The following is a 14,121-nucleotide window of genomic DNA, read 5'->3' on the forward strand; positions in this document are numbered from 1 at the left end:
AAGGAACCCGGATCGAACAGAACGAAGCTGGCTGGTCGTCCAGCGGGAGTCTCGCAGCAGCCGAGCAAGCTAGCGGCCGGGCCGCTCTCCTCCATTTCTTCTTCCCTGCCGGCGAGAGTTGCCCTACCGCTGCAACCGCCGCCACCGCCGCCGCCGCAGAATCGTCCGAGGTGTAGTACGTGCTGCTGCGTGTGTTGCCGCCGCGACTACTTCGCCGTGGTGCTGGCGCCGGTCGTCGCCGCCGCTGCGGGCATTTAGCCGGATACCGCGCTTCTGTCGCCTCGAAGTCGCTGTCCAGCCGGGTCGCCTCCGTTGCCCCCGACGTCGTGTCTGTCTGTGTGCGTGCGTGAGCTGTGTGCTGTCGGTCCCCGCTGCTCCTGGTGGTGCCGGCCGGTGGAGGATTACAGGCGACGACGAACGACGCCGGGCTCGGCCGTCTTGAAACAGCTGCCGCCGCCGCCGCTCGCCCTCGCCTCCCGGCCGACCAGGGGGGCTAGCTCGTCGTGGTGACCCCGTCTGTTCTCTGCGGCGCTACCCACTTTTTACCTTCTGCCTCGCTCGAGAGGCTTTTGCGGAATACGCCGCCCGCCCGATTTTTCTTTGATTTGCTTTTCCCTCGGCACCTTTTGGGTTTGTTCGGTCTGCCGTTGGTCTCCCGACTGTGGGGTGCTCCGTGAAGGCGTGTGGAGGACGCTGCAGCCGCTGGTCTCGGCCGCCGAGTGAGTGTTGCGTGATTGTGTGCGCCTTGTGAGAAGATTTCCTCCACCCCCTCCACCCCCCTGCTCTCCGTGGTCGCTCTATCTGGAGGGGTCAAGACGGCGGCCCCTGCTCGCATTGTCACCGTGAGAGCGTCAGGTGCGTGGCTTCTTTCCCATTGCTTCTTCTTCGCTCTCTCACTGCATATGTTCGTGACCTGGCTCCCCGAAATCATCCCCAGCGACGCCCCTTCCGTTCAGTATGTTGTCGACAATGTACTGCTTTTCTTGCTTGGCATGCTTTTGTTCGTGTCTGAAAATGACGTTTCAAAGCACACCATTTTGGGCGAGTGCTTCAAGGCGTTGTGGGAACATCTGTTGGGGCGCAAGCTCTCTTTAAAGATTGCGGAGATAAAGAGGCGGTGTTTTGTTCCCCCCCTTGCGTGGCGCGTGTGAAAGGTCCGGCGCATACCTTCGTATGGAATTCGTCGTGGGTGCGGGGTGTACGGGAGGTCACTCAGATTTGATGCTTTCTTATTTTCATAGCATGATTCTTACGCAGTGAAGTCGTTGCCCGGCGAACTAGGGTTTGGCGAGGTATGGTCCGTATGAAAGGATACGCTTGGGCAGCCCGGCTTCAGCGGTGTATTGAACTATTCTGTGAGAAAAACGTCGAAGGTGTTTTTAGTATATTTGTTCGGACATTGTTTTTGCCTCCTGAGGAGGCGGCAGATATAGAAATCGGTGCATTACTGTCTTAAAAGATCACGTCTCATACTCCAAGCAGCAACAGCTGTATCATCACCTTGACGTGAATCTTTGCCTTCCTACAGCCACAGGCCGGTGTAGCCAGCGATCTGTGGCACGAGGAGTCCTGAACATTTCACGTCGAACATTAAGTAATCCGATTAAGGTTGTGCTAGGTGTTTGTTCATATTGGTGTATCTACCACTTCTTTTTTTTTTCTTTGCTCTCGTGTTGTTTGCACCCGACAGTGACACTGGGCGGTCATCTTTGCACAATTGTAGTACATGCTTATAAATGAAAGAAGTTAATTAAATAAGAAAAACAGCGCTCAATAGACTGCACTTCTCGTACGGACAGAGTGGTCAAGCAGTAAATTGATAGCGCAGCGTACAACTGCAATCAGTCGGTGGCAGCTGGATAAACCCACAGAGTAGAAAACAAGTTGAAACACTGAGCGGCAAACGAGCCTTGGACTATAATCGTTGCACAGTAACGGAAACAATGCTTTTATCCACGTCAGCGAGGGGAAACGGAAATTACTATGAACGATAAACGTCAGTTCGGTTGCGGGCGATTGGAACTGCAGCCTTGATCAATAGTCTTGAGGCCAATAGTTTTTTTTTTCTCTCTCTCTTAACGCTATAGTCGGGTGGGGTCGGAACAGCTGAAGTTACAAAGCCGACCTTCTGGATTGTCGTGTATGCCCGACTGCACTGCTTAAAAATAAACCCTGTGTCCTGAACACTTTTTACTGAGGCTGCACATATTTTCTTGCATCTCCATTTCTCTGTTCTCCTCCCTTCGTTTTAACATTGCTCTTTTTCGCAACCGTGATGTATACAGTTGATAAAACCATAACTTTGCATTTGGAAAATCTCTCTGCCTTGACCAAGCATGCAGCGTCTTTCTTCTCGAATGCTGTGCCATACTGGATCATATCATCCACTTCGTGCGCTTCCTTCGTCTGTACTTCAATATTTTTTTCGAATAAGAAAGAAAAAAAAACTGACGCCACACTGACTGCCTGACTGGGCCTGGCGCCGCAGTCTCCTGATTGCGGCTTCAATTTCAAACGACCCACGCTCCTAAACCTGCCCCTTGCTGCCGCTTTTGTCATCACGACCTCGTGGTCCTCGCGCACACTGCGTCGGACACTGCAGGAAGTCCTTGTCCATTGCTTTGTCTCCTCCGCTGGCCGCCAACCACGCTGGTGAGATCAGGAGCAAAGCTGCGCCAACAAACGACTTCCTCCCCACGGCCTTCCGCCTTCGTTGTCTTAAACGGCAACTTTGGGCCACCCCAGATGTGGGGAGAAAAAAAAAAAAGGAAGAGGAGGAAGGAGAGGTTCGGTTCTCTAATTACATAACTGCCGGGCAGAGCGCTTAGCCGGCGAAGCGGACCGCGTCAGGGGTCGCATTCCCCCGCCCGTGGAACGCCCCGTGTGTTCAACGAAGTGGACATTGCTCTCACAGCTCTCAAGAACAAGGAGAAGTGTAATACTATTTCTACAACTACTACTACTACTGTTACTGCTACTGCTGCAACTACAGCTACTACTACTACTACTACTAACTACTACTGCTACTACTACTGCTGCTACTACTGCTACTACTTGTAGTCTATTGCTAATGATAATAATACAGTCGAACCTCGTTATAACGAAGCGATTTATAACGAGATAATGGATATAGTGAAGGAACGACGATTCCCCTTGGAAGCTCGGTCAACACGGTCTATAACGAAGCTACGGCTATAATGAAGTAACCGCCGGTCCCCATCAACTTCGCTATAATAAGATTAAACTGTGATATTAATACTAATAACAAAATATTGTGAGGCGCTTGACAACGCAGAAATTCCAAGTTATTTGATTTCGAATGCATATTTATGTGCTATTTTGCTGTCACTCTCTTTTTTTTTAATTCAAAACTATTGGTATTCCTACCCAATTCAGAACTGTGGTCAAAGTATGTATGGATTGCACTTTGCAACGTAGGTGTTAACGGTGGTACGCTTAGGCAGCTGTTTTGCTCCATTTTTGCAGGTAAACGATTAGAGGTGTAGAAGAAGTACTCGACAGCGCAGATTAACACGCGGCTATTTGTGTGTTCTACTGCGGATTTCCGTTAGGTATGGCCAATAATCCCACAATTTCCTGTTTGCTATCGACGTTTGTCATTAGTGAGACATATTACTGCGCCTGATTGCCGCCTTGGCAGGGCATGTACAGCGGTAGGCCTTGGCGATGAAAATTCAAGAGTTTGAGGAACAGCATTTTGTGACAGTCGGTGCGGCACTGAAGCAGTGAAGAAATACATGTGTTTGGTCATGTACTCTCGGGAAATCTTGATTACGGAAGAGAAATTGTCCCGAGAATTAGAATAGGCTGCAGTACATTCGGGGCGCAGACACCCTAAAACTCTCGCATCAGAAGTGCACGACCCGTGGTTTCCATGACAGCTTATACAGTTCGCTGAGGTTGAGGAAAAATTACGAGAAAGTGGGGACAATGCACCGACAAGCAAAAAAGAAGATGTCTGAAGTAACGTTAGCAGGCAATATGAGATGAGCGCCAATATTAGAGAACGTACAGCAAAACAAACACGAGTTTAAACCTCATGACTCGTTGAACTATGGATCTGATTTACGCCCAGGAGGCTCTGCTTGAACGAATAGCTGATGGCTTATCAGATTAAAAAAAAAATGTATGCCACAAGTGTATACTCGAAACTGATGCAGGGCAGGATTAATTGGGAGATCACTAAAGAATCCTTTCCCCAGCAGTCGACCTAGCTTGGCTGATGGCGGTAAACATTGGTGCACGGTGCGAAAAGTTAACAGCGAAGCGAAAAGTGTTTCATGTGCTGGGGTGACCGAAATTTATCGTCGAACTCTTATCAACCCAACATCGTCCATTGTTAGTGTGTCAATTGCGAGAGCTGTACAAACTGTTCAGGGAAGTGGGGTATCCACACAGCCTGAGCTATAAGACGTTCAGCTTCCTCGTTGCCGCTGTCTACCAGGCTCGCTTCTTGTCTTCACCCAGACGCGCAGTAGTCGACATAGTTCATTGTTAGATAAGGCATGTCCTTGCAGTATCATGTGTAGCGCGATAAAACCGAAACATGCACGGTCGTCTAACGGGCTCGAGCACTGCGAGTCGCCCTTCCCTCCGAGCCCGCCCCCTTTACCACAGATCGACGTACGTGACTGGGTTTTCGGGAGCCAAAGCTTTGCGCAATAACGGCCTCGTCTAGGCCTGCCTCTGCTGCAGCTAACAGAAGAAAGGGGGGGGGGGGGGGGGGCTGGAGATAAGGTGTACTCGCGTAAAGCACAGGCGCGCGTGAGCACACAACAGCCAGTGGCGCGGCGCTTGTCTCTGCAGCATATGCAAATGATACACGCGTAAGCCCCAAACGCGGACACGAGACGCTTTTTGTCCCGTTTGCACTTAGGGCAGGCAGGTGAAGTGAACCGTTAAGAAAGCGACTCACAGGGAGCGCGCGCATGCGCACTGCGCGCACACACGCACGGGGCGATGGTTACGTACGCTCGTGCACGGAGGGCGTGTGCTCAATTATGCATGCCTGTGGGGCGACGCGGCAGAGTGTGTTGAACTTAAACAGTGGGGGTAGCGAGGACGTTTCTGCTTTCGGGCTGGAAAAAGCGCGGTGAATGTAGGCGCGAGAAATGAAGTTACGACTTTGTTTTTGCTTTCTTTTTTGCGCCTCCTCTGCTTTCTCGTGCCCTGCTCGTTTGCTATGGGCGAGAAAACAACTAAGTTCAAGACGCCGGGCGCTTCCTAAAGTAGAGGATGATTTTAGCGGAATGGCGATTTTCTAGACAAAAAAAAAAAATCAAGATGAAACAAGGCAGCTGAAGAACGAAGATGGGCTGTTTTTAATCGGTTTCTTTCAAGGGAGAATCAATAATGTTCGCTTTCTGTTTTTGGAGTGACCGGACAAAGCGGATGCAACTAATGAAATATGGAGAGCTGGATGCAAGTAGTGCCAACGGTAGAGCACGTTTCTCGAGGCCTCTTGTTCATCGTATGTTCGTCAGTGTATGCTGTGCAGTGTATGCAGTGTATGCTGTGCAGCTGTCGGGATGCATCAGTTTTAATGTACTTTTGGCTAGGAATAGTTGTATCCATTATCAATTTACAGCATATTCTCGGTGCATCTATGACACTGCTAACCATCGGAGACAATACGGCGAATGATAGACAAATAAACTTTTAAATGAAGAAAATATTCCCCTATAAGTGCGATGGGAACAATAATTGAATGTCGCCGCCAACCGACGAGCCACTGTGATTCGGAACCGATTCAGAACCAGTTTGCGGGCATGTCAACGAAAGTTTCAGCCGTCGAGCAATGCGAAACTCAGTTGCGCCCTCACGTGTAACGGTCAAGTGGCGCGTTCTTAATTCGTGAATTAGCTCCGCGAACCGAACACGACGCCGATTTAATCTTGGAGCATGCTCTAGCCGTTCTTTCCTTGATGGTACTTTCGTGCTGGACGCTGCCATTGGACGCCATTGCAGAATTAAAAAATGCGTCCTTGGACACAGGGGCGCATTTATGGGTCCCTCTTGGACGGGAGATTGGAGGATCAGCTCCATTTCAACCATCCACTCCGTGGACTTTTTTCTTCTAAGAAATGGGGTGATCAGCATAGTTTTCTTATGTGGAATTTCTCGCTTGGGGACCAATCCGCGCATGCGCAGACACTACGTTATACGACTACCTTTGAAGGGCGCCGAGGGAAAGCCTTATTTTCGCGTGAAATACGGAACGTACGTTCGGAACGCACGTATTGTGTAACGCGGGCCCGCGTTACACAATAGTACCATCGTCGCACCTTATCATTGGGTTTCCTCTTCCGCACAATCGCCCATCCCCCCCCCCCCCCTCTCTCTCTCTCTCTCTCCCTGCACACGACATCATGCGGTCGCTGCTAGTGCGAAACGAGAAACGGATCAGAGAGGGAAAGAACAGAGTGAACAACAAAAAAAAAACGCATAAAAGAGGACTAGAGCCACATAGAGGAGAAGAGGTTGCCGGTTGGTCTGCGCAGAAATAAAGGTAACAGAAAAGTGAGTTAGAATCGTTCGGACGAAGAGATAGATAAAGAATGAAAGAAAAATCTAAAGGAAGACGGAAGCGAAGAAATAAAAAAAGAGAACACGCTTCTTCTAACCACGTCTTCCCTAATGGTTGGTGTCGGCATGACATTAGACGCGCCTGCCTCTGCGCGCGCGCTCCCAGGCATCGTCGTTGTTGCCATCTTTGGCGTGATCGAAAAAAAAAAAACACCCTTCTCTCCTCCTCCCATCACGGGCGCACGCCCGCGGCGGAACAATGGTTGGTGCACGGCTTTCTCGGCCCACGGTTCCTGTGTGTGCATGTGCCTTCGAGGCGTTGTCGTCAAACGCGTGCAACGACGACTGGCCGGCGCCGGCAGACAATGGAGCCGTCCCACCCCTCCTCTCCACGCTCAGACGCCTCCGATGAGAAGAGATGCGCGCCTCGCGGGACGGAACGGTGTATGCGCAGGAGGGAAAGGGGGGAATCGTGTGGGGGGTGGCGTGCAGGCGAGACTCCACGACTATCGTCGGGGTCTGCGTGTCTCGTCGTAATGATGCTACTTTCAGCAGCAGCAGCAGCGACGCGCGCTTCTTTGTGCTTGGTTGATGCGCATGACATGGGATCGAAAGTTGCCGGCCGAGCCGTATCCGCGTCATCGTGTTGTGCGGGTTTCATAATCTCGCGGACAGGACCAGCCTCTGGGTCACTGCTGATGCTGTAACCGTGCAGACGTCATGAGCTCTTGTGGCCACCAACGAGTGACAGCGCTGAACGGAGCCGAGCTGAAGAGCGCGGGCAGGAAAATGTCTGCGCTGATGAGGTGTTGTAAATGGCCATATCGGCTCTACTTTGAGCAAGTGCTGGTAAGCAATGCGATGAGCGCGGTCTTAAAACCTGGTGCAGTCACGAAACCCGAGTGAACGTGTGATAAGAAATCTACTCGGTTGACTTGCACTTGCATGTCGTAAGGTATCTCCCGCGAAAGATACACGTTTTTCCACACTTTGAAAGCGTTTCAGATCGCGGACCATGTGACGTCGGCGAATCCTCATTTTGGAGGAAAAAATATCCGTATCTTTGTTTTTAACCGGGTTAGACGTCATACAGGATAGATGCGTGGGAAGGAGTAGAGTACACACTTCCGGCTGCTCACTGCGGCACTTCCTGCTGTTGCTACAGGATGCTACATACGACACCGAGCGGAAGTTTTGCATCGTCGCATTGCCTGTGGTTCATTGTTACCAGTACATGTGTTAGTGAGGTTACAGTTTTTCGTTCGTTTTTTGAAATACGCCTTTATTCTGCGTGGATGTTGGCCTCTGATGTGCACCATACGACAGGAGGGGATCGAACATGATGCAACGGAATTTGGTGAAAACTGACGACGACGCAGGCAAAGGAACGGACAGCAATAGCGCTTCCCACGCCTGCGTCATCTTCAGTTTGCGATATTTCCGTATCAGTGGTGTCGTTTGCCAGCGGGCCCAAGTTTATACTCTTCTAGGTGGAGTGGAAGGTGACAGGAGAAAAACATAAATACGAGGGAACGGTCAGGTATAAAAATGGTGGAAAACGACCAGTGCGAATTCGTGGCGGGCTGATTTATTCTGTTCAAGAACCTTCACTGAACCATTTCTTTTTTGTGCCCATCCACATTACGAATGTTCGGCCTTGATAGAGTAGCCATAAAGTCGGTGAGGCATCCTGAGTGCAAAACCTGAATAGGCTCGACCAGCGGAGCCAAGTTTTCCTTTGCGTGGAAAGAGTCGTTAATAGCTTGGAATTACTCTAATTTAATGAGTACGCAGGCCAGCCGGGAGAACAGTGACTTATTGGGAGCACCATAGTGATGTAGTCAGGACTATCGTGACGAAGCATCTTGTTTTCCATTGTAGTCGGGGAGATTACAAATACCACTGGGCAATATGTAGTGCACAGTGTTATGGAAAATTCATGACAAGCTAGCGCGTGATTGGTTGGAGTTGTCCTCGTAGGCAGTTTTAAACTTTGTGTCTGCGTGTCTGTGTCTCCGTCCGTGTTTTTTGTGTGCTCAGTTTTTTTCTTTGGTACACCCTTAGTTACCTTGTGTAGTTCATCTTCATCGACATGTTTCCAAGCACTGTAGGCGAATAAGCTGAGAGCAAAGCCAGATTCCAGGACAGAAGATAAAGTTGACCGGTGTTAAGCGGCTTCGCCGTTCGAGTCACCTTTCGTTCAGGTTTCAGTTTAGTTAAGCCTTCGTCGAAAAACTAAAATCTTGCAGTGGTACTAAGCCTATCTATATCTTTTATTTTTATTCGCTATTGCCTGCATCGCGAAATCATGTTGACTCGCACCATAAAGCCAAACCATATATGTAGAGTTCTCAAGAACTGAAGCTCCCTGGGCTACATCAAAAAGTGGCGAAGAAAGAACTACACTTCGACCTCGATTGGCCACGCGAAATGTGATCGCTTTGATAATGCTCATGACTACTAAAGAATCCAAGCGTTTTCAAATCTCGAGACCCGTCGAATGCCCCATGGAGAAGGAATTTCTTTAAACTAAGCTGTTTCAAAGCCAGCAGAAAAATTTTCAAGGTGAACGGTGCTGGCAACAGCGCTCGCAATCGCACTATACCCTTACAAAAATGGTCTATAGACAGTCTATAGACTTCTTATAGCCTCCATTGCCTTCCTATAGACATTTATTTTTGTCCATTCATAGTCTATAGACTTTCTATAGACAAAAGTCTAATAAAAGTGTATGGCCATAAATCTATAGATTGTCTATAGACTGTCTATATGGTTTCTATTGCCTATAGACTGCTCTCTAGAGTTTGTCTATAGAGAGTCTATAGACTTTATAGACAGATGTCTATGGACAGCCTAAAGACTGTCTAAAGAAATTTTTGTAAGGGTAGCATGTCCATGCACATTTTGCAGGCAAATAGAAAAGGAACACTGGACACTTGGCGTCCTGTCAAATAGCTGACAAGTTCACTACGTAGTTCCACGTTATGCGGTGCGATTGTCGTGAAGTGAAAAAAAAAAATTGCAGGCCGGGTTCTAGTGGCGTACTTCATTGATTTCCTCTTTCCTAGTTTTAGTAGATTAGTCTTTCCCCCCGCACCTGTTCCCGGGGGCGGTCATCCCCGTGGGAAATTGAGGAATGTACGTCGAGGCGTGACGCCCGCGCTTAGGGTGCCTCGATGCCAGCTATGGCACTAATGCTTTCGGCTCTGGCGCCGAGTCATCCCCTGCTGACCGGCAGGGGCCGACGACCTTGTCCCGCTGAAGACATTCCTTTGCTGTCAGCGGGGACGGCAAATCCGATGCGTGGCACTCGATGGAATGCACATGCAGCGAGCTGCGCACGCGGAGTCACGCGCCCTGCACGTTCCAGGAGGAGCGAGGTCCACTGGGCTCGGACCGGGGAGCCCTGGGCTCCGCCCACTTGCACATACGGTGCCACTGCACTGCTATTGGTTAAAATTGGGCGAGAGCTAGTTTACTAAAGCTCCGCCCAATTATCGAAGGGGTTAAAACCCGCTACAAACAATGAGTTCGGACGAGCGCGCCGAGTCTCAAGCTCGGCCGTTTTTTAAACAACCTTTTTAAAACAGTGCCTTTTGCTCACCTGCCCTTTTATGTCGATCCCGTCTTGAATAAATAAGTTTGTTTGCCAAAAAGTTGGAATTGCTGCCCCAACCGGCAACGTGTCGCCAGACGAGCGGACGAAGACCGCTAATCCCTTCGTACTGCTAACCGCCGTGTATCGATCACCGGCCAGCGTGCCATCACCATCCACCGCTCGCGACGAGCAACCGACCAGCCCAAACCGGCCATCTCGTCAGAACGAAGTTAACTAGAAGAAGTAACTAGTATGTACGTGCGCTTCCCAATAGTGTAGCGGCGATACGAACTGCTATCCAGATGGCTGAGAAGCATTGCCAATAATAGCTTTCGCTGGCATATGAAAGATAAAAAGAAAGAAAATAAAAAAACGAGCCGAGCCGATCCTGCACGAACGCATTGAACGGGTGAAGAACTCGAAGTGTACACATTCATACCTTTAGCGAGTCCCTCTTCATGCGTTGATGTGGGTCACACATACATCGAACGCGGGTGACGGTTCCCATATAACTTGAATGCCTCCTGTTCTCTGAAGAAACAATACTGTCTAGAATAAGAGTAGGAAGAGCACAAAGTGGGCTCGCGTCCTGGTATCCTTATTCATGCGATAGCATCAGAAGCCCCATGGGGCGGACATGCGTCCTCGGACATAAGATTCTCCCATTCGCTGGAAAGAAGAACGTCATTAGACCGAAGCATTCACACTGGCTGGGGGAAGTGACGTCATCAGACGGAAGCATTCCCATCGGCTGGAGGGTACTGACGTCACCAGACGGGTGCATTCCATTTGTATGGACGGAAATGACGCCAGCGGGCCAGAAGTGATGTCACTTCTGGTAAAGGCATTAACAGCTGCTAATTTTACCGCACTGCAAAGACATAATGGAATTAGCTGTCCCTGTGAATTTTTTTGGTCAGAATTGTTCGCAGCGCAGTGACTGTCCCAAGCGTGAATGTCGTTTTGCGCTAGGGTCTCGGGACAATCACTGCGCTGCGAATAATTCTGACCAAAAAATTCACAGGGACAGCTAATTCCATTATGTGTTTGCAGTGCGGTAGACTTCAGAATTATTTTGGTCAGAATTATTCGCAGCGCAGTGATTGTCCCAACCGCGAATGTCATTTTACGCTAGGGTCTCGACCCGCCGCGGTGGCTGAGTGGTTAGGGCGCTCGGCTACTGATCCGGAGTTCCCGCGTTCGAACCCGACCGCGGCGGCTGCGTTTTTATGGAGGCAAAAAGCTAAGGCACCCGCGTGCTGTGCGATGTCAGTGCACCTTAAAGATCCCCAGGTGGTCGAAATTATTCCGGAGTCCTCCACTACGGCACCCCTTTCTTCCTTTCTTCTTTCACTCCCTCCTTTATCCCTTTCCTTACGGCGCGGTTCGGGTGTCCAACGATATGAGACTGATACTGGGCCATTTCCTTTTCACAAAAAAACAATTATTATTATTATTATTATTATTATTATTATTATTATTATTATTATTATTATTATAAGGTTTCGCTTGGTCGAACTCGCCTCACCTCTCTCCACGGTCTAGTTTATGTTAGTTCTGAGAAGACTGACAGACGATCGGTGTATTAAATATATATAATTTTTTTAACGCACGCCGAACAAGTTAGAAAGACTGGTGTACTTACCGCGTAACTTCGTACTTCTGAGGTTCTTCAGTGACTAAGCGCTACGTATATAAGACCTCGGTCGCGTTCTTTGCGCTGTCCCCCGTCCGCGATTTCCACACGACACCATTTTTTGATCGTCTCGTTGCTTAGTCTTCGAAGCGCCTGCATTTGTAGCACGCGCGCGCGTAACACAGGAGCGAGCGAGCTGCGCAGTCTGCGGGCTCCCTTCCCTCGGGCGTCTGGTATCTCGTAACCCGTTATTTTCGCGTCGGAAGTCATTAGCGGCGCCTGTCAAATACGCACAGAAGAGTGGCACCGGCTTATACAGCACACTGTGTCCACGTCTCGAGCAGGGCATGCGCTCATGATACGCTGTCAGCTCAGTGACCTGACGGATGCGGGCGAGGCGGCCGTCAGATTGAGGGCTCGCTTTCAATGCCCTTGGCTGTGTGGTTGCGACATTCGGGTATAGTTAAGTGCTTTTCGTTTAATTAAAGGCCTCACTTACCCTGCAAAGCCGCCTTAGGGTTTTTCCTATAACGCGTTTGTTTGCGTCTCTCTTGTGAACGTCATGGTGGGGGACGGCGTGTTCCCCTGACTGCACACTGTCGCGGGTTGGAAGCTCATCTTGTTGGCGAAAGTATAAGACCGGAGAACATGTTATTCAGGCTGGCGCTATAGTTGACCTAGTTACTATTTTATGGTCTATGATTTATGGGGGTTTAACGTCTCAAAGCGGCTCAGGCTATGAGGGACGCTGTAGTGAGGGGCTCCGGCTAATTTCGACCAACAGGGGTTCTTTAACGTGCACTGACATCGCACAGTGCACGGGCCCCTAGAATTTCGCTTCCAGAGAAATTCGAGCGCCGCGGCCGTGGGATCGAACCCGTGTCTTTCGGGTCAGCAGCCGAGCGCCATAACCACTGAGCCACCGTGGTGGCCTAGTTACTATTTTGTAAGACCTCTGTTTACTAAGAAAGTCAGCGTTTTCCACTCCCTTGATAATGTGCGCACCAGCTGGAAATGTCGCACAACGGTATACAGATGCACATCTTGCCTTGCTCTGGATTACAGATTTTGTGAGCATGTACCTCCCTATAGTCAGTTACTTGTACTTTAGACGCGAAAAAAAAAGGAATAAGGTGGCCTTTTCATATTCGTTGACCTTATGATTTCAGTAAGTTTTAAAGGCTCCTCCGGATTGTTTAGGCCTTGCTTGAACACGGTGCCCTGCAACTTCATCGTTTTTTGGCCTGGCATATACAAGGTGGGCACAAGCGAAGAGTCACGGAGACGCGAATTCGTCGGCCTTGACAAAAACTGCCCGCATAGCGACTCTCGATGCCCATTGGCTGTGTCTCCGTTGTCCACTGGTGTTCACAGACCACGGTGTCCTTCACCTGGTGGCGCAACTGCTGTTTACACTCTTGATGACGGCTGCTTCGCGGTTGGGCTAATTGCGTACGTACAGGTTATCTCAAGTCGTATACAGCGCACGTGTGCCACTGTCTCGTTAATTAACTTAGACCCGTACGCTCCTAATTAAAAGAATGCCAGTTGCGACGATGCAACCTGGCGGAGCCGTTGGGTGAATCGGGCTCCTGCAGCCTAACGAGCAGATAATGGTCGGAGGTGAGCTTTGGAAAGCGCTTTCTTGTTCAAGTCGCAACACGCGGGTAGTGCACGAGTGTAGGTAAGCGTAGGAGCATGTCACGTTACGTTAAATTAATTTCGTGTAACGCGTTATCACAAGAGAGAGAGAGAGAGCGAAATAATAAATTTTGTTTAATAGTAAAGTCAAAAGCATTCCCGGCAAGGTTCCTTAGTCCAAGAGCCCTCTTGTCCCCCCCCCCCCCCCCCCCCCCACCACTTCCCCCAGCCTGGGATCATCGTTGCTCGGCGAAAATTTGCGAATGGTGCCAATTGTGTCAAAGGCTTGGCGTGGTCAATTTTCAGCGAGTTTTGCCGCATTTTCTCGTAATTTGCGCTATTATTGTTTATGGTGGCTTAACGTCCCAAACCAACTCGGCTATGAGGGACGCCGTAGTGAAGTGCTCCGGAAATTTCTACCACTTGGGGTTCTTCAACGTGCACTGACATTGCAGAGTACATGAACCTCTAGAATTTCGCCCCCATCGAAATTCGGCCGCCGCAGCCGGGATCGAACCCGCGTCTTTAGGGTCAGAAATTTGCGCTATTAATATGCAAACTCCATGCCTACGAACGCCATGCCAGATATTAAATCTTCAGCTGCTTTGTTTTTTATTGGCGTTCTGAAGTCCGTTTAACCGACGTAGCGCAAGCAGAGGCTTGATAAAAAGAAGCAAAGAAAACCTTTATTTCTGCCTGC

At 49.7% G+C, this 14,121-nt stretch overlaps 1 protein-coding gene across 4 annotated transcripts in view; it reads left to right on the forward strand.

Annotated features, from left to right (window-relative positions):
• The window catches only part of LOC144128348 (uncharacterized), a 161,824-nt gene that overhangs the window by 82,268 nt on the left and 65,435 nt on the right, over positions 1–14,121 (forward strand). For 2 of the 4 annotated variants that reach the window (XM_077661684.1, XM_077661686.1), the window contains exon 1: positions 158–855. The exons of the other annotated variants lie outside the window; for them this stretch is intronic. The gene's annotated coding sequence lies outside the window, so the exon portion shown is untranslated. Of the gene's footprint in view, positions 1–157; positions 856–14,121 lie in introns of those variants that run through there. 4 annotated transcript variants of the gene reach the window in all.

Source organism: Amblyomma americanum, chromosome 4 (genome assembly GCF_052857255.1).
Source record: "Amblyomma americanum isolate KBUSLIRL-KWMA chromosome 4, ASM5285725v1, whole genome shotgun sequence".
Taxonomy (NCBI): domain Eukaryota; kingdom Metazoa; phylum Arthropoda; class Arachnida; order Ixodida; family Ixodidae; genus Amblyomma; species Amblyomma americanum.